General features: G+C 42.9%; 1 protein-coding gene across 1 annotated transcript in view; it reads left to right on the plus strand.

Annotated features, from left to right (window-relative positions):
* Positions 1–456: 456 nt before the first annotated feature.
* The window catches only part of CAP2 (cyclase associated actin cytoskeleton regulatory protein 2), a 206906-nt gene continuing 186649 nt past the window's right edge, over positions 457–20713 (plus strand). Inside the window, exon 1 of the mRNA XM_082258081.1 lies at positions 457–798. The gene's annotated coding sequence lies outside the window, so the exon portion shown is untranslated. The remainder of the gene's footprint in view (positions 799–20713) is intronic.

Raw genomic sequence — 20713 nt, forward strand, 5'->3', positions numbered from 1 at the left:
CATGCAATACAGGTCATTCATGGACATTGGCTTTAAAATACTCCTGATGTTTTCTACCTGTTATAACGCACATGTGCCGGGGGTGAATGTGCACAAAATCCCACTGGCGCTGCATTATAGTTATCTATTGTTTTTTACTGTAAGGCTGGCCATACATTATACAATTTTCTTTTAGATTTATCAAAACCATATAATTTGAGGTCAAACCTAAACACTTTGAATTTGTATGCAATCAGGCAGGCCCTTGTACTACACAGTTAAAGGTAAATCTAAAGGAAATAGAGCAAGAAAATTGTATAATGTATGGTCAACTTAAATCTTAAAATTTCCACTCAATCAGAGAATAAAAAAAATGAATATGAAGTGGGTAATGGTTGGTGTATGTCCACTAGTGCTTTTCGCACACAGGAAGCCAAGTGATTTGAAGGCAGAGTGCAGTTCTTGCAGTCGTCTCTGAGCTGTCACAGTGAACAAGCTTTTCCTCCCCATCTGCTTGGTGCTGACTGCACTGCACACACATGGTGGAGAGGCAGCAGCTTGCTCTGTGTCCATCTCTCCATCCCTGTTCTCCTTCTCCCCACCCCTTCTGCCCTGCCTGCAGCCCCCACAACACTTGTCTTTATTTGGAGATGCCGGAAAGCACAGCCATCTCTCTGCTCCATGACTGACACACACAGGGATTGAACAGCAGCCTGTGTTTATGTGCCTCCTCCATCTCTCCTGCATCTGTGCTATTCCTTTGCCATTGCGAATACTGGCTTACAGCAGATCTGCATCAACCCAGCCTTTAGAAAACAGGTAATGTCATGTGTGGTGCGAATGTGGAGGGAATCTGGTGCAATCCCTGGCATCATCAGAGATAAAGGGGGTATGGGGGGGGGGAAGGGGGGCTTTTAATCTTGTGGGTGCACTGGATGATCTTCATGTTCAATACAAGTGACAGTTCCTATTACAGCCTCCGATAGACAGCATTAAGGTTCAAGTCATTAAGCATGACCACTGCCTCCCTCCCACCCCCTCCCTTTTTTTTTTCTTGCTGCCAAGGCCTCTTGAAATCCACATTGCAGTTTGATTTGTAGTTTATGAGGAATTATGTAGGCGCCGGGTAAAAGGGGGAATTTTTTTCTGCTGTGAGGATAATGATTGCGTGATCTGTTGAAAGCACTACGTATACATTAGAAGAAGTTAGATTTGTTTACTTTGATGTTTTCTTTGTTATTTTCTGTTTGTGAATAATAAATGTCAGGCTGCATTCACGCTATAGTAGGGGATGAACATGCACAAAAGCATGCGATTATGCGTTTATTTGTGACCTGTGCAAAAAACGTGAATCACGCTTGCGGTCCTTTTCATTGTTAATGCCACCTTGAAGCTCAAAAGGTGCATGAGCTTCCTTCCATGTGTAAAATGTAGGGCTTCCTTAAGTGTAAAGCATGACAACGTGCAAAAATGCACTACATCCGGGGTCTCAAACTGGTGGCCCTCCAGCTTTTGCGGGACTACAATTCCCATGAGGCATTGCAAGGCTGACAGTTACAAGCATGACTCCCATAGGCAGAGGCATGATGGGAATTGTAGTTCCGCAACAGCTGGAGGGTCGCCGATTTGAGACTTAAGTCTTATAACCTGTTTTATTTTACGCAGTGTGTACTATATACTGGTGTTATATTTTAGCCGAAAGAAGAGCATGTGACCGGCATCACCTATTATTCTTAGACAGTACGCAGCCATGAACCAGTTTTGGATTCTGTAAAAATTGTATGATATCTATAGCAGGGAGGTAACGCAGTTACTTTTTTGCTTTAGCCCATGTTCACATTGAATGCGGCTTTGAGATTAAGTCATACAATTTCAAAGCCTCATGTCAATAGGTAATGATGGGCACAGGTGTGTTCATACCTGCCAGGAAGCCGTCACTGCATACCGCCAACCATAGGCAGTGTGTGTATGTGCTGCTGCAGGCCGGGAAATGCCTCACGGCCTATGATTGGCGGTGTGCAGTGATGGCTTCCTGGCGGGTATGATCTGAACACACCTGAGCCCATCAATATCAATAGGGTGCAACTTATGTGGTTTGATCTGTCAATCGCATGACAAGTCCCTACGGGGGCTCAATGTCATTTTTGTTTTCTTTGTAGTTTTTGGTGCTTGCATTAGCAAAACAAAGTGAGCAAATTTAGAGAAAGCTTATAGGGAAAAAAAATAATTCTTGGAAAGGCAAAGGCCTAGGCTATCCTCATAGGGATCTGAAAATTAGGACTGAAATTCTATATTTCTCATGACATCCTCTGGTCTGCCAGGTGATACAGGTCATATGTATCATAAACAATTCAGATTTAGGGCCCATTTACACTGTTGCATCGCATGATCTAATGTTCTAAAAAGCATGATTCATGGTTTCCCATAATAAAGATTGAGTCTGCTCCCACATCCTTACTGCAGTGCAGTGTGTTTTAAAAAACATATTTCTGCATTTTTTCCTTGGGAGGCCCTTAGATGTCAATGGCAGAGCATTCAAGTGCATCTAACACATGTTTTGATGTGTTGGCAACAAGTATTACCAAGCCTTGGTCAATAGTTGTTATCCCTATACACTCTAAATTAAAAAATGCTTTGAAGATGCAAATCAATGCACATTGAGATGGGGAAATGCACGAGCCCAAAAAAAAATGCACCTCTACGCACTCTCATATGTCTAAATGGCTGGTGTTGGCCTTGGTCAGTGGCTGTTCACCCAACTCCAAATTCTAAATTCAAAATACTCTAATGGCGCATGTCAATGCATGTAGAGAAATGACAATGCACCTTCCCAGAATATCGCACCTTTACGCACATTCATAGGTCTAAATGGGCTCCAAAAGAAACCCGTTTTAAGAGATGTACATAGGCTACCTTTACAGACGTCTTCTGAGGATGATAGTTGCCTGGCTGTTACACTGATGCTTTGGCTGCAACCAAAAAAGCAGAGGGATAGGGAATTATTTTGGACATTTACCTGCTGCATGTTTGTTCTGGGTCTGTGGCTTAGTGACCCTTATAGTTCTATAACGCAGCCTTTTTCAACCAGGGTGCCTTGAGATTTATTCAAGGGTGCCTTGGCAAAATGTCTAAAAATTGTTCAAAAATTGTATACAAGCCAGCAGGTGGATAAAGCCTGCCATTTAGTTACACAGAGTACAGGTTTTCGTTGTGCACCATTATGACTTTCTAGACACTGGCATCCTAACAACCAATGATGTCATCAATTGATAAGGAGCTTGTCTGTTACCTCCACAGCATCCTGGTTTGACCCTCCTCTACTCCTCTCCATCAGCAATGGGGTCACATTAGCTGACTGATAGAGAGAAATTGAGGGACAAGAGAAACATAGGGGTACTGTCAGTACCAATGTGCAAAAGGGTATTTGCTTTGGAAGAATAAATCACCTCTAACGTTGGGTGTCCTTTGTGTGGATGTTGCTACATTGTGTAAAACTAATAGAATCATTTTTTACATTTTAGAATGGGGTGCCTTGTGATTGTCCATAATTTTAAAGGGTGCTTCGAGATTGTCTATAATTTTAAAGGGTGCCACAACTGAAAAAAGGTTGAGAAACACTGCTCTGTTCTTTAAAATATACTGGCAAATTGACAATGTACTAAAGGTACTTAAAATTACACGCGTACTAGTTAATAATTAACTGGGTCCATAAACAATGTAACATTTTATATACTCTTTGATCATACATCACAGTGCATATTTTTAGTGGCTTTCCTGTGAACTTAAAAAATTACATAGAAAATACAATTTTAATGAATGTTGCAGCTATAAGCACTAAGAAGCCACCAATTTTGTCCACTCTCACCAATAAATCCATTCATGATTACTGTCCTAACAACTTTTTCGTTGGTTGCTTGGTTCCGGCATATCTCAGATACCTACTTATGACTCTTAAAATTGGCCAGCTCAACCTATATATTAAGTAGGAGCGAAGATGATCATCTCCAGTCTATTTTGTCCAGGTTAAATCAGAAAATTCCCTATGTATGAGAAAAGATGTGTGGAGGCGTTGTCCGTACCATCCAATAAGATTGCATGTTTCATTTTCTTACTACAGGTCACAAAATGAAAATGAAACCTGGCTGGTATTTTCCTGAACAGTAGCACATCCATTCCCTCTGTATTAGTGTCTATATTCGGACATCTTCATTAAAAAAATGTAGAGAATGACATTTGTCTATTTACATTTATTAATCTCTTTATGAAATACCTTTGTGAGGGACAACACATCCTTGTGTTTTTAGATATAAATGACATTCATGTTTTATAATTTGATATATTTATCAAATTATTTAGAACAACCTGTGCTGCCCCATTGCTTACAGTTTCAATATCACTAATAAAATAAAGGGGGGGTGGAGTACAGGGGCTCCAGAGAAGAGTAACAAGACTCCCTGTGGCTTAAAGTCAACCCCGGTGAAAATCTATACTTGCCCTTTCCCTGCCTTCTAGCCACCTCTATTCTGTTATGCCAGCTGTTCATTTTTATTTTACCTATTGAAGTCAGTTATACTCACCTAAGTCCCCCTGTTCAGGTTCCTCTCTGACTAAAGTTCCTTCTTCAGGGACGGCTAATCCAGCACCGCATGTTAACCCTCACCGTCTGGTCCCCTCCACTCCTTATGGAACCTAAAGGTACCCCTCTGCTGGCCGCCTGATGGGAATTATCTAAATCCCTCACTGGACACTCAGAAGAAATACCCCAGAAGGAAGTAAACAGATTAGTAGGAGTTATGGCTTGTTCACACTTACTCAAAATACTTACGCTTATCAAACATGCCTATAGCATTAATGAGCATCAAGAGGTGCGGCTGATAAGCGTTTAATGAGCATTAAAAAAATCTCCCCCAAACACTGATTATTATCCGTAATATACACTGTCGCATCGGTTTTGGTTAACAAAGACTTGAATGAAGTTGAAGGCAGGCGTCCCAATACTTTTGACAATATAGTATATATATATATATATATATATATATATATATATATTTTAAACTGAATTGGCTGGTTTACAAGGTAAGGGTTCACGTATACTTTAATAAAACCAAGGGAGGCCATACCTTTATAGCAGCCTGTGAACTGTCATTGGCAGGAATAAGTGCCAGAAGACCAACTCCTGCCATAAACAACAGGTAGTGCTATATCCAATATAAGGTACCCTGTACCAGGGCGGACATCACCAAAGTAAAATATTTAAAAACTGTGATTATAATTGTAATTTTTGACATCTGGCCACCTATGGACATTTGTGGGTAAATCTACGACCTAATGTACCAGGATGGGGTGCAGGGGATTAGGATACAGGGGCTGCTGACAGGAGTGACTAGACTCTTTGTAGCTGGATGAACACAATCATCTGCTTTTTTTTATACAGGCACCTTATTGGTTGATCTTAGTTCAATGCAAGTTCTGTATGATTCTAGGACAATATCCCCCCAGACAATATCCCCCTGGACAATATCCCCCCTGGACAATATCCCCCCTGGACAACATCCCCCCGGACAATATCCCCCCTGGACAACATCCCCCCGGACAATATCCCCCCTGGACAACATCCCCCCGGACAATATCCTTCTTGGACAATATCCCCCTAGACAATATCCCCCCTCTAACCCTAACCCTATGTCCAGGGGGATGTTTTCCGGGGGGATATTGTCCCAGGGGATATTGCCCGGAGGATGTTGTCCCGGGGGGATATTATCCGTGGGGATGTTGTCCTGGGGGATTATGTCCAGGGGGATGTTTTCCTGGGGTATATTGTCCCGGGGGATATTGCCCGGGGGATAATGTCCGGGGGGATATTGTCCTGATACCGTTCTGTATATACACTGCTCAAAAAAAAATTAAAGGAACACTTTTTAATCAGAGTATAGCATCAAGTAAATTAAACTCCTGTGATATTGCTCTGATCAGTTTAGTAGCAGAGGGGGTTGTTAATCAGTTTCAGCTGCTTTGATGTTAGTAAAATTATCAGGGCACTAGATGGGCAACAATGAGACAACCTCCAAAACAGAATGGTTTTACAGGTGGATGCCAGTGAAATTTTTTTCCCTACTCATCTTTTCTGACTGTTTTTCACTAGTTTCGCATTTGGCTAGGGTCAGTGACACTACTGGTAGCATGAGGTGCTACCTGGATGCTATAGAGGATGCACAGGCAGTCCAACTCCTCCAGGATGGCACATCAATACGTGCCATTGCCAGAAGGTTTATTGTGTCTCCCACCACAGTCTCAAGAACATGGAGGAGATTCCAGGAGAAAGGCAGTTACTCTAGGAGAGCTGGACAGGGCTGTAGAAGGCCCTTAACCCATCAGCAGGACCAGTTTCTGTTCCTTTGTGCAAGGAGGAACAGGATGAGCACTGCCAGAGCCCTATAAAATTACCTCCAGCAGGCCACTGGTGTAAACGTCTCTTACCAAACAATCAGAAACAGACTTCATGAGGGTGGCCCGAGGGCCCGACTTCCTCTAGTGGGCCCTGTGCTCACTGTCTGGCACTGTGGAGCTTGATTGGAATTTGCCATTGAATGCCAGAATTGGCAGGTCTGCCACTAGAGCCCTGTGCTTTTCACAGATGAGAGCAGGTCCACCCTAAACACATGTGAAGCCATGGGAAACGTTATGCTGCCTGTAAAATTGTTCAGCATGAGAGGTTTGGTAGTGGGTCAGTGATGATCTAGGGAGGCATATCCATGGAGGGACGCACAGACCTCTACAGGCTATACAATGGCACCCTGACTGCCATTAGGTATTGGGTATTGGGATGAAATCTTTGGACCCATTGTCAGACCCTACGCTGGTGCAGTGGGTCCTGGGTTCCTCCTGGTGCAAGACAATGCCCGGCCTCATGTGGCGAGAGTATGCAGCCAGTTCCTGGAGGATGAAGGAATTGATACCATTGAATGCCCCGCATGCTCGCCTGACCTAAATGCAATAGCACACCTCTGGGACATTATATGTCGGTCCATCTGACGCCACCAGGTTGCACCTCAGTCTGTTCAGAAGCTCAGTGATGCCCTTGTCTAGATCTGGGAGGAAATATCCCAGGACACCATCCATCGTGTCAAAAGGAGCATGCCCTAACGATGTCAGTCATGCATACAAGCACGGTGGGGGCCATACAAACTACTGAGTACCATTTTGATTTGCTGCAATAAAATGGACTAGCCTGCTGCATCATTTTTTCACTTTGATTTTCGGGGGGGTCTTTGAATTCAGCCCTCTGTAGGTTGATCATTTTCATTTCCCTTAAACAATGTGGCATCCTTTTGTTCCCAACACATTACCCAGTCCATATCAGTATAGATATCCAGCGTGATATTTTTCCCAATTGAGATCTAACGTTTTTTCAAAGTGTTCCTTATTTTTTTTGAGCAGTGTACATAGCATAGTATGCTCCTTATATAGGTGAAATGAGATGGAATAGATGGAGCCTGTAAGAACATTTGTCCTAATTGACTTATGTGAAGGGCAGCAGGAACTAGAAGGCCATGATTGCACCAGCCTTATGAGCTTAAAGTGAAGGAAATGCTTTATTAAGTGCTTCTTGGTATCCATTCAGCCCCCACCTCTGGGGAGTGTTGGGTGGATGAGGGACTTGCAAAGAATGCTCCTTTTTGACATCTTGTGTGAATGTGCTGTTAGGAAGGCCTAACAAATACTACTGTATAGACACCGGCAGCTGCTCATACAGATTTTGTTTTAATTTCTATGGGCATCTTATATGTACACTATGCTGTAGCCATTTAATTAACCTACATCATGAAAGAGACTCCCTTAGTGCAGTCTCTATTCATACTTAACACATGGATATCACATTATTAGCATGTTGGTGTGATCAGGGTCTCACAGTTTGCTTCACACTTTGAAGAACTTTGAATGAAATCCCGAGGCAGCATTGCCATGCTAATGCAACCAACTAGACGGATGGCGACCCCACTCTTGGTTTCACACCTATTTTATATTGTAGTTATCCAAGAGTATTTTATAGCTGAAGGTGAACATGGACACTCTTCTCATCAGTGGAGGCAAAGCAATGGAAATATAAATAAGTGAAGAGTTTGGGAGAGTATCATGAGCTGGATGCTAGGAGTTAATCCTTTTTTGCTATTTATATATACAATAATTGATGCATAAATGATCAATTGGCATTTGAAATGTCAGAACATCCAGTAATTCATTCAGGGTTATTGCATTTGGAAATGAATTGCCAAAAGCTGATCTTGTCATCCTAAAGAAAAGTACTGTGTGGTTGGTTTCTATAAATGTAGACAGTCAAATATAACTGACTATGAGTTATGATATTATGATGCTGTTAGAGTATATTTGAATTTGTTTTACAAATGACACGGTTAAAAAGAAAATTCTTATTCGAGCCACCTATAATGGAGGGGAAGTCCTGATCCTCGGACCCCTGAGGAGCGAGGATTATAGAGAGGTGGTTGGATTGGGCAGTTTACAGTGGGTGTGGATCACTCTCAAGAAAAATATTTTCTGATAACTACAACGTATTGATCGAATACAACATACTATTTTGTTTCTTTATTTTGCATGCCTTTATATATATTTTCCTCCACATTTACTGTACATGCAGATCAAGCTTTCCAGCAAACATGACAGTGATAGGAGTTTGAACTAGCCAAATAAAACTCAGGGGTTTTTGAGCAGTAGCAAAAAACTTTTTTTAAGAGGATTTCATCTTGATTGGATTGGATGGATTGTCCAAATATCAAACAAGCAAGTATCCAGTGAAAGTCCATGAAAATTAATCAAATAAAAGTGCTTCTGTGCCTGAATTGTTAGAGTGCCATGCTGTTATGTGACTGCCATGCAGAAAACTGTGCTTCACACCCCAATGTGCTTGGACTTACCAGAGAACGTGGAACCCCTTAGCAATACTGCATGTGGGTCTCACAAGCTTATTCTGGTAAGTAGGGAGAGATCACTTCCTGGGGGTCCTTGTGTAGTCACCACTCACATATAAAAGAGAAGGAATCCAGAGAGTGTAATACGTTCCCTTTATTTGTAAACATGTACAGATAAAAAAACGCAATTCATATCCTATACAGTGCATAGCAGGGCAGCCGTTCGGTTCGCTTAATGTGGAGACCAGCTCAGCACGCGCACTTCCGCGTGTGTTCCACTGCTAACCGGATGTGACGTCACTGAGGAACCGGAATCGGCGTCGACGTGTTTCACCCCTCCCACTCTCACTGAATGGAGGTATATCTATCACTGATATAGTTTTTGTGCACATATATGTTGTAATTTTATGGTAATACTGTTTGTATTGGGTGGTATAGGGTTTGTATGATTTCACTGTGTGATGAACAGCAGCAACAGTTTCTCTTTAAATTAAAAGTACATACACGTAGCGTGGGATTGTTGTGTGTATATGTATATATATAGTGAGTGAGAACACCCCTCACATTTTTGTAAATATTTTATTATACCTTTTCATGTGACAACACTGAAGAAATGACACTTTGCTACAATGTAAAGTAGTGAGTGTACAGTTTGTATAACAGTGTAAATGTCAATATTTTGTGTGGCCACCATTATTTTCCAGCACTACCTTAACCCTCTTGGGCCTGGAGTTCACCAGAGCTTCACAGGTTGCCACTGGAGTCCTCTTCCACGTCAAGCTGGTGGATGTTAGAGACCTTGCGCTCCACCACCTTATCCTTGAGGATACCCCACAGATGCTTAACGGGGTTTAGGTCTGGAGACATGCTTAGGCAGTCCATCACCTTTACCCTCAGCTTCTTTAGCAAGACAGTGGTCATCTTGGAGGCGTGTTTCGGGTCGTTATCATGTTGGAATACTGCCCTGCAGCCCATTTCTCAGAAGGGAGGGGATCATGCTCTGCTTCAGTATGTCACAGTACATGTTGGCATTCATGGTTCCTTCAATGATCTGTAGCTCCCTAGTGCCGGCAGCATGCATGCCGCCACACACGCTTGACACCATCTGAACCAAATAAGTTTATCTTGGTCTCATCAGACCACAGGACATGGTTCCAGTAATCCAAGTACTTAGTCTGCTTGTCTTCAGCAAACTGTTTGCAGGCTTTCTTGTGCATCATCTTTAGAAGAGGCTTCCTTCTGGGATGACAGCCATGCAGACCAATTTGATGCAGTGTGCGGCGAATGGTCTAAACACTGACAGGCTGACCCCCCACCCCTTAAACCTCTGCAGCAATGCTGGCAGCACTCATACGTCTATTTCCCAAAGACAACCTCTGGATATGACACTGAGCACGTGCACTCAACTTCTTTTGGTTTACCATGGTGAGGCCTGTTCTGAGTGGAACCTGTCCTGTTAAACAACTGTATGGTCTCAGCCACCGTGCTGCAGCTCAGTTTCAAGGTCTTGGCAATCTTATTATAGCCTAGGCCATCTTTATGTAGAGCAACAATTCTTTTTTTCAGATCCTCATAGAGTTCTTTGCCATGAGGTGCCATGTTGAACTTCCAGTGACCAGTATGATAGAGTGAGAGAGATAACACCAAATTTAACACACCTGCTCCCCATTCACACCTGAGACCTTGTAACACTAATGAGTCACATGACATCGGGGAGGGAAAATGGCTAAATTGGCCCAATTTGGATATTTTCAATTAGGGGTGTACTCAATTTTGTTGCCAGCAGTTTAGATATTAATGGCTGTGTGTTGAGTTATTTTGAGGGGACAGCAAATTTATACTGTTATTTACACAAGCTGTACACTCACTACTTTACATTGTATCAAAGTGTAATTTCTTCAGTGTTGTCACATGAAAAAAAAATTATTAAATATTTACAAAAATGTGAGCGGGGTACTCACTTTTGTGAGATACTGTATATAAATATATATATCTATATATCTATCTATATATATATATATATATATATAGATAATATTAGTATTTGTTTGTGTAGGGGGACTTTAATTTTATTACTTTAATAATATGAGGTGGGTGGTCTTCACAGGAGTGCCCGTGTACTCATTTTATACAGCACAGTGGTTGTGCTGTGTAATTTTGGCCCTTTCTATCACCTAAAACACCTGGCTGACCCTACCTGGTGCTGCCCTCCCCATTGTAAACTGCCCATGTTTTTTTATGGCTGCTGAGCTTTGACACCGTGGTCAGTTTATGTGCCTCCATCATCTCACTGTCTCTCCTCTGTCCTTTCTGTCCCCCTCCCTCCCTGCCTTTCAGCTTTGTCAGTGCCCACCCCTCCCCTCCTGCTTCCTAAATTACTGCTTTTTGTTACAATAACCCTTTGTGTTGGATTACACTATGTGCCCAAATGTATGTTCTTAATAAAAAAATATGTAGCTGTATAGCTTATTTCAGAGCGCCGCTTGGCGCTCACATGACCGCCCGCCGCTCTCCTCCCCTCCTCCCGGCTGACGTCAGTGGGGGATTCTCAGCCCCTCCCGCTGTAGTTGTCGGATCGGAAAAGACAGCGGTGGGTGGTCACGTGAGCACCAAGCGGCGCTCTGAAATTGGCATATTTTTATACAGCACGTACGCTGAAGCGCATAACGTTATCTAACACTGGGGATTATAGCAAGAAAAAAAGAGGCTTTACAACCACCTTAATAAACGGACACCAGAGAGTTCCACTGATTTTCTGGTATTGTAATCTCGCTATGCCTCGCGAGCTTACAGTAACAGAAGGTGTTCTCCACAGTTCGAAGCGTTTTTAGATTGCATCACTCCTCAAAAGGAGAAGTGATCTACACCACTTCATAAACAGGCGATCTCCTCTGAGAATGCCGGAGAACTCAGCAGCGGTTATTTTCCTCTGCTTGATAAACGGACACCACAATATTGTTTGCAAAAGTTATCCTGCAAAAGGTGTTGCAACTTTTCAGTCACTTAAGTAGCTGGGATTTTTTTTTTCTAGGAAATCAGAGCATTGGCTCATCTGCATTTGAACTAGAGATGAATGTTGAAAATATGAACTTGCTGTTCACAACCCTATATAGCCTGGAAAGTGTTGGTGCAATAAATGTGTGATTGTGTGGTTTTTATTACTATGAGTTAATTCACTGTTGGAAACTCTAGTTAGCCGCACATGCTACAAAGCTATTTTCTCTATGTAAGTAAGTGAGGAGTATTGTTGATATGAGCAATGTGGTTAGTAACATAAGAAGGAAATTAAGACAGAGGTTACAGCAGAGATTTACGTGACATTACAAAACATTTTATATAATCCAAGCAATACACATCCATGAATTATCTTTGTATATTCTATTCTTTCTGTATTAAATTGCACATGTAAACCCTATATAGAGCAGATCCTACAAAGCATAGAGGCTTTTAGGAGGCAAACAATGAAATTCATGAGCTGGGGTATTTTTTTGTGTGTGTGATTATAAAACTATGTGTGTGAAAGCCCACTGTGTCTGTGAAAACCGGTTTTACTATATGACAGTTCTCAAATGGTACTGACATACTCAACACCTTAGTGCTGCCCATAAACCTTTTAGATGCACTTTTCTGCAACCCAGGATGCCCAAATCCCAGGTTGTTGTATCTAGAAAGATCTGACCTGGTCCTGGCCCTGCCCACTCCCACATCATGCACGTTTCTTTTGGTCCATCACTATGATGGGCTTCCTTACTGGTCAGTAGGTAGAAAGGTTGCAAGTAATGCAGGAGCCCAAGTCACCATAAAGAAGAAAAATATTTAATATATACTATTTCCAAAGTTTTTTTTCAGCATCCTGCCTTACCATATAAAAGTAGTTAGAGGTAAGGATTTGCATTTTAACAAGCAATTCAGAAATTCCGGCAAATGTGTGGGTATCACCTCTATCTGGTGACACAAGGGCGACACAAGCGGGGACAGACGTTGTAATGTTCTGGTACCTCTGGTACCCTTGTCTCCATATTTCTCCTATGCTAATTGCGTCCCATCTTGTGTAACAAGGGACGCATATACCTTTAAGACCGGATGACATCATTGCCGAGCGCCGCTATGAGCGGCTATTTCAATCGCCTGTTTGCTCTCACTCATCGCTCGTTCAACCGCCATGGTTGGAGCGTCCCGCTCTCTGAAATCAGCATACCAGATCTACACGTTCCTGTATCTCGCTACCTGAACCTGTTTTCGGATCCTGTGTCTTGCCACCCGATCACCCCTGGCATGCTGTTTTCACCTTCACCACATGTTCACCGCACCTACTCCTGTGAAGTCGGAGCTGCTGACATTCTCCCTTGCTGAATTGAAGCCGGAAACCTCGCTGGTGATCCGTATCTCGCTACGGGATCACCTCTCTCCAATGGACACTGTTACTACTAACCAATCTCCTACTGTCATCTACTGCAATTACCAAGACTATCTGTATCTATCTATTCACTATCATCTGCATAGACTGTTAGCTCTTGGGACTACCTTCAACTATCCTTGCACTAGGTTACTCTGTCTAAGTATACTCCATCTGTGTCCTCTTACCATCTGCACTATACTTGACATCAGAACCTATCTGCTTTACCATCACCTGCAACTCTCCTAATACTACTTCTAGTGCTCACCATACAATAGCCTGTCTCTCATCTATACATCCTCATATATTCTATTCCTCCATTAAACATCTAATATATATATATGGTATATAAACAGGCTGTGCACGGTGATGAAGTCCTGAGAGTTGGATATGTTTGTTCAACAGATTCTCTACAAGGCTACTGAGTGTAATAATTCTGCAGCTGTAAATCCATCCACTAACAAAAACGCATGAACGTTACAGATTGAACGAGCCTGTAAAAAAAAAATATGGATTCAGCAGAATTATCCACTCATGTACTACAATTAAAACAGCAAGTAGATGCATTGATCCTTGCGCTTACAGAGGTACAAAATGAAAATCAGACCTTGAGACAGCAGCTTGGCCGTCTCACACAGCCTCCTGCTGCTCAGCCCCGTGAGCCTAAGATAAACCCTCCTATAGTGTTTTCTGGTGATCGGAGCAAATTCTGTGAATTTAAAAACGCATGTCGATTGTTTTTTTTGTTAACCACTTAAGCCCCGGAAGATTTTACCCCCATTCCGACCAGGGGGTATTTTGCGATTCGGCACTGCGTGAATTTAACGCACAATTGCGCGGTCGTGCGACGCTGTACCTAAACGAATTTGACGTCCTTTTTTTCCCACAAACAGAGCTTTCTTTTGGTGGTATTTGATCACCTGTGTGATTTTTTGATCACGCGCTATAAACAAAAAAAGAGCGTCAATTTTGCAAAAATAGCAATATTTTTCACATTTTTTTATATGAAATTCCCCCAAAAAAAAATGTAAAAATCAAAATTTTTAAAAATTTTCGGCCAATTTATTTTATGCTACCTATGTTTGGTAAAAAAAATCGCAAAAAGCGTATTTTGATTGGTTTGCGCAAAAGTTATCGCGTTTACTAACAAAGGGAAAGATTTTTGTCATTTTTGTTGTTTTTTTTTTTAACGCGTAATGGCGGCGATCTGCGATTTTTTTTGCGGTACTGCGACATTGCGGCGGACAGATCGGACCCTTGACTGACATTTTTGACACTTTTGGGGTTACCAGTGACATTTCTACAGTAATCAGTGCTATATATATGCACTGTTACTGTAAAAATACACTGGTAGTGAAGGGGTTAACTTTATTTGGAAGGGAGGGGCTGTGTGTGTCCCTAGGGGCGTGGTTTCTACTGTGATTGGCTGTGGCTCTAGCTGTAAGGACACTGATCAACGGATCTACATACCAGATCCGTTTTATCAGTGTCTTTGCAGCGAGGAGAATGACAGGCAGTTTGTTTACACAAGCTGCCTGACATTCTCCCTCTCCCCCGCCGATCGCCGAGTGACCGGCGGACATCGGGTCCGCTGGTCACACGCGCGGGGGGGTCCGTGACCACGCGGGAGCGGGAGCGCGCCCCGGGGGGCGCGCGCTCGCTCCCTAGACCCTCACAAGCAAGCAACGTAGCCCTACGTTAGTTTGCCTGTGAGGGGCTGACCGCCGACGTAGATAGTCGTGCGGCGGTCGGCAAGTGGTTAAAACCTCTAACCTACACCACTGACCAAATTAAGGTTTGTACCGTCATCTCCTATTTAACGGGTGAACCCCGGGCCTGGGCAGATGCTCTCTTTGAAAAGGACGATCCACTCCTTAATTCTTATCCCTTATTCCTAGCACAACTTGCTAGTTTATATGAAGACCCCAACAAGCAGAGTACCGCTGATACCCAATTACGGGCCTTAAAACAAGGAAGGAGACCTGTTGAAGATTTCGTGGCGATTTTAAAAGATGGTCCCCTGATTCAGGGTGGAACGACACATCTTTGCGAATGCAGTTTAGACTCGGCCTATCTGAGGCCGTTAAAGACAAGCTCACCCGAGCGGATTTACCTGGCACTCTAGAGGGACTGATACAGACCAGTATCAATATTGACAGACGACTACGAGAAAGAAAGGCTGAGAAGATGGGCTCACCATTTTCCAGTCCTTCTCGGATGTTGCCTGCTGACCCTACTCCTATGGAAGTAGGAATGATACGCCCACCTCTGACCCTTTCTGAACGTGCCAGGAGGAAAACCGAACATCTTTGCATGTACTGCGCATCCCTGAATCATTTGGTAAACGGCTGTCCTCTTGTCCGCAGAAAAGAGGGTGAGTGTTCAAATGTCTTGCTAGGGGGACTCACAACTTCCTTTTCTAATCCTTATCTTTTTGTTCAATTAACATTGCAGAGGGACCAAACTAGGATCACCACCAAGGCTATGATCGACACCGGATCTTGTGGAAACTACAATGACATTTGTTTTGTCTCCCTTAATAAAATACCTATTGTTTCAAAACCCAAACCTGTTTCCGTTAGTTTTATTAACGGTACCCCTTTATCCTTTGGTCCTATCACCAGTCAGACACAGGCACTCCTTGTAACTGCTGACGAGTCTCATGTGGAGACCACCACCTTTGATGTATTAACTTCACCACATTTTCCAATCATTTTGGGACTTCCCTGGTTACACATACATCAACCAATCATCGATTGGAAAACAAGAACGTTAGCCTTCTCTTCTCACTATTGTGAGACGACGTGTAACCACCCCACACATGATAGGATCCTGTCTGTACTGCCGGATGACATTATTCCCAAGTTATCAGGATTTATCGGAGGTTTTCCTTGAGAAAAACGCTCAAATGCTACCTCCCCATAGGGACTATGATTGTTGTATCGATCTACTCCCTAATAGCAAGTTGCCTTTCGGACATGTTTATCCTCTCTCACAGGATGAACTCTCTCATCTTAAGGAGTATCTGGATGAGAACTTGGCAAAAGGATTCATCCGACCTTCTACTTCCTCCACTGCTGCTGGACTCTTCTTCGTCCGCAATAAGGACTCTAGCCTTAGGCCTATCATTGATTTCAGACAATTAAATGCCATCACAATAAAGGATCGTTATCCTTTACCACTTATTCCTGAACTTATCGAACAGGTGCGTGGGGCTTCTTTCTTTTCAAAATTGGACCTAAAAGGGGCATACAATTTAATTCGAATCCGTAAAGGGGATGAATGGAAGACGGCATTCAGAACCAGATACGGACTGTTTGAGTACCTTGTAATGCCATTTGGGCTATGTAATGCTCCCGCAGCCTTCCAACGGTTTATAAATGAGATATTCAGAGACTTGCTTGATGTTTGTGTGGTAGTATATTTGGACGATATACTTATCTATTCTCATTCCTTACCTGAGCACATAAAACATGTGAGACTTGTGTTGTCAAGACTACTTGCACATAACTTATATATTAAATCAAAGAAATTTTTGTTTCATAAACAGGAAGTACTATTCCTAGGATATATTATATCTAAAAGTGGAATCAAAATGGACATGAGCAAAATATCCTGCATTCTGGATTGGCCTGTGCCAACCACTCGCAAAGCATTACAAAGGTTCCTAGGATTCTCTAACTACTATAGGAAATTCATTAAGAACTTCTCTGCGATTGTGAAACCTCTCACACAACTTACAAGCAGGAAGAAACCATTTAATTGGTCAAAAGAAGCAAATGGAGCATTCTCTCTGCTGAAATCAAGCTTTACTACTGCCCCCATACTATGCCATCCAGACCCATCCCTTCAATACATCTTGGAAGTAGATGCGTCTAATATGGCAGTAGGAGCAGTTCTCTCACAACGACCAACAAACACCTCACCTCTTCACCCAGTTGCTTTCTTCTCAAAGTCATTAAGTAGCCCCGAGGTGAACTACCCAGTAGGTGAGAAGGAGTTATTAGCCATAAAACTGGCGTTAGAGAATTGGCGACATCTACTTGAGGGTACTCAATTGCCAATTCTGATATATACTGATCACAAAAACCTTCAATACCTTCAAACTAATAGAACTCTTTCCCACCGGCAGGTACGGTGGTCGTTATTCTTTCTGAGATTTAATTTTTTAGTGACTTACACGCCCGCAGACAAAAATAAAAAAGCGGATGCACTCTCACGACTAGCCGAGAAAGATTGTACTGAGGTTACCTCAGTTCCTATAATACCACTTGAACGTATTATTGGAGTCGTTCGCTCCCTGAAGGAGGAGATTTTGCACAGCATAGGATTGGACTCACCTCCACCACAACTAACTACTGACGCAGAAGGCTTCCTCTACTACAACAATAAATTATACATACCCCCTACTATGCGAACCAAGATCTTAGAATTGTCGCATGATGTACCTATGGCAGGACATATGGGTATGACTAAAACTCTCAATCTACTCACTAGGCAATTTTGGTGGCCAGACATGAAGACAACCGTAAAAAAGTTCGTTTCATCTTGTGATATCTGTGCAAGGTCTAAAATTGACAACACGAAACCATCGGGGTTACTTTGTAGTTTACCGATACCCCAGGTTCCGTGGGAAGTGGTATCCTTAGACTTCATAGTGGAACTACCACCTTCCAAAGGATTCAACACCATCTTGGTGTCAGTGGACCATCTGACCAAGATGGCACATTTCACTCCTATCCGAAAACTACCTTCATTCAAACAAACAGCGGAATTACTTGTGAAACATGTCTTTAAGTTACATGGTATTCCAAAAACACTGCTGTCTGACCGTGGTTCACAATTCATCTCAAAGTTTTGGCTAGCTCTATGTCAGATACTGCGAATAGAGCGTAACCTTACTTCTCCCTACCACCCTCAGACCAACGGACAGACAGAGAGAGTTAACCAGTGCATTGAACAGTACCTGCGTTGCTATACTTCGTATCTACAGGACGATTGGGCAGATCTCCTCCCGCTGGCGGAATTCGCCTATAACAACGCGACTCATAGCACTACTAAGCAAAGTCCGTTTTACCTGAATTATGGGTTTCATCCCACACTCCTTCCTCCACGTATCTTGCCATCAAGTAATCCAGTGGCATCTGATTATCTTGCCCAGATAAAGGATTCTCTGGGATTACTCAACAATACCATATCCCATGCTCATAGCCAACAAAAGAAGTACTACGACCTCCGTAGGAAACCCTCTCCCCAATATGCCATTGGGGATCTTGTTTGGCTTTCTACAAAAAATCTGAGACTAAAAATCCCTAGTAAAAAACTTGGACCTCTATTTCTGGGACCTTTTCCAATAGAGAAGCTTATTGGAAAAGCTGCAGTACAACTCACATTGCCAGTAGACCTCAAGATACATCCTGTCTTCCATTTGTCTCTACTGAAGCCCCATGTTCCTAACCAAGGAATAAGGCCTACTATGTCACCTCCACCTCCTGTACAAGTGGAAGGTGGAGAAGAATTTGAGATAAAATAAATTTTGGATTCCCGTTTCAATAGAAGAAGACTCCAGTATCTTGTACGATGGAAGAACTATGGGCCCCAAGATGACACCTGGCTGGATACCTCCGATATACATGCCCCTAGACTGATTCGCAATTTCCACTCGAAATATCCGGAAAAAACAGTTCTAGAGGCCTTCCGGAGCCGGCCTTAAGGGGGGGGTACTGTAATGTTCTGGTACCTCTGGTACCCTTGTCTCCATATTTCTCCTATGCTAATTGCGTCCCATCTTGTGTAACAAGGGACGCATATACCTTTAAGACCGGATGACATCATTGCCGAGCGCCGCTATGAGCGGCTATTTCAATCGCCGGTTTGCTCTCACTCATCGCTCGTTCAACCGCCATGGTTGGAGCGTCCCGCTCTCTGAAATCAGCATACCAGATCTACACGTTCCTGTATCTCGCTACCTGAACCTGTTTTCGGATCCTGTGTCTCGCCACCCGATCACCCCTGGCATGCTGTTTTCACCTTCACCACATGTTCACCGCACCTACTCCTGTGAAGTCGGAGCTGCTGACATTCTCCCTTGCTGAACTGAAGCCGGAAACCTCGCTGGTGATCCGTATCTCGCTACGGGATCACCTCTCTCCAATGGACACTGTTACTACTAACCTATCTAAGTGATAAGTACCCCACAGGGGATTCTTACTAACCAATCTCCTACTGTCATCTACTGCAATTACCAAGACTATCTGTATCTATCTATTCACTATCATCTGCATAGACTGTTAGCTCTTGGGACTACCTTCAACTATCCTTGCACTAGGTTACTCTGTCTAAGTATACTCCATCTGTGTCCTCTTACCATCTGCACTATACTTGACATCAGAACCTATCTGCTTTACCATCACCTGCAACTCTCCTAATACTACTTCTAGTGCTCACCATACAATAGCCTGTCTTTCATCTATACATCCTCATATATTCTATCCCTCCATTAAACATCTAATATATATATATATGGTATATAAACAGGCTGTGCACGGTGATGAAGTCCTGAGAGTTGGATATGTTTGTTCAACAGATTCTCTACAAGGCTACTGAGTGTAATAATTCTGCAGCTGTAAATCCATCCACTAACAAAAACGCATGAACGTTACAGACGTGTGCACAAGTGTGTGGGCACTGTTTCATCCTCTTTGGTGGTAAAGACTGCCCAGTGTTACTAGGAAGGGGACAATATACAGTGATAATACTCTGCTTATTTATCCCTTTGCGGTATTCGTGCCGCCGCCGCATCTGCCCCTCTGGGGGCTGTGACATTTTGGGGTTTCCTTCCCCTCACCCCCCCTCCCCTCCCTGGATTGTATATATGCAGAGGCGTCTTGATGGACTTATACCCATGCCAGCTATGTATTAAAACTATACTGTTGAGGAATTTGAGAAATAGCTAACTTCGGTGGACGGATTACGGATATCTATCAACTATTTACTTGTGTGTTCCCGCCCCTCTGGAAACATCACATTGCTGCCTTATCCCCTGCACTGCAACTTTATCAGGATTATATCCCATTGGCCATATCAATTGCTTATGGTGCCCTGCTCTTCACCAGTCCCCTGTGTCCACCCAAAAGCCATATATGCCGCATTCACATGGAGAAGAATTGTCTTGATTATTGTCGGTCCTGATGAAGCTTGCCCCGAAATGCGTTGACCGCTAATCAGACAGACTTCATAAAGTTAAGTATTGGTTGACCGTTAATCAGATCAATTCCCTAACAATTAAATATCTCCATATTGTTATAATGTTATGATGTGGGGCTTTTTCTTTTTCTCTTTTATAATGTGATAAATTTTTTCACCGAGTGTGGAGGTGTTTTCTCCCCCGCTCTGCAATTTTAAAATGTATGTA

The sequence above is a fragment of the Pelophylax lessonae genome, assembly GCF_965119305.1.
Source record: "Pelophylax lessonae genome assembly, chromosome: 5".
Taxonomy (NCBI): domain Eukaryota; kingdom Metazoa; phylum Chordata; class Amphibia; order Anura; family Ranidae; genus Pelophylax; species Pelophylax lessonae.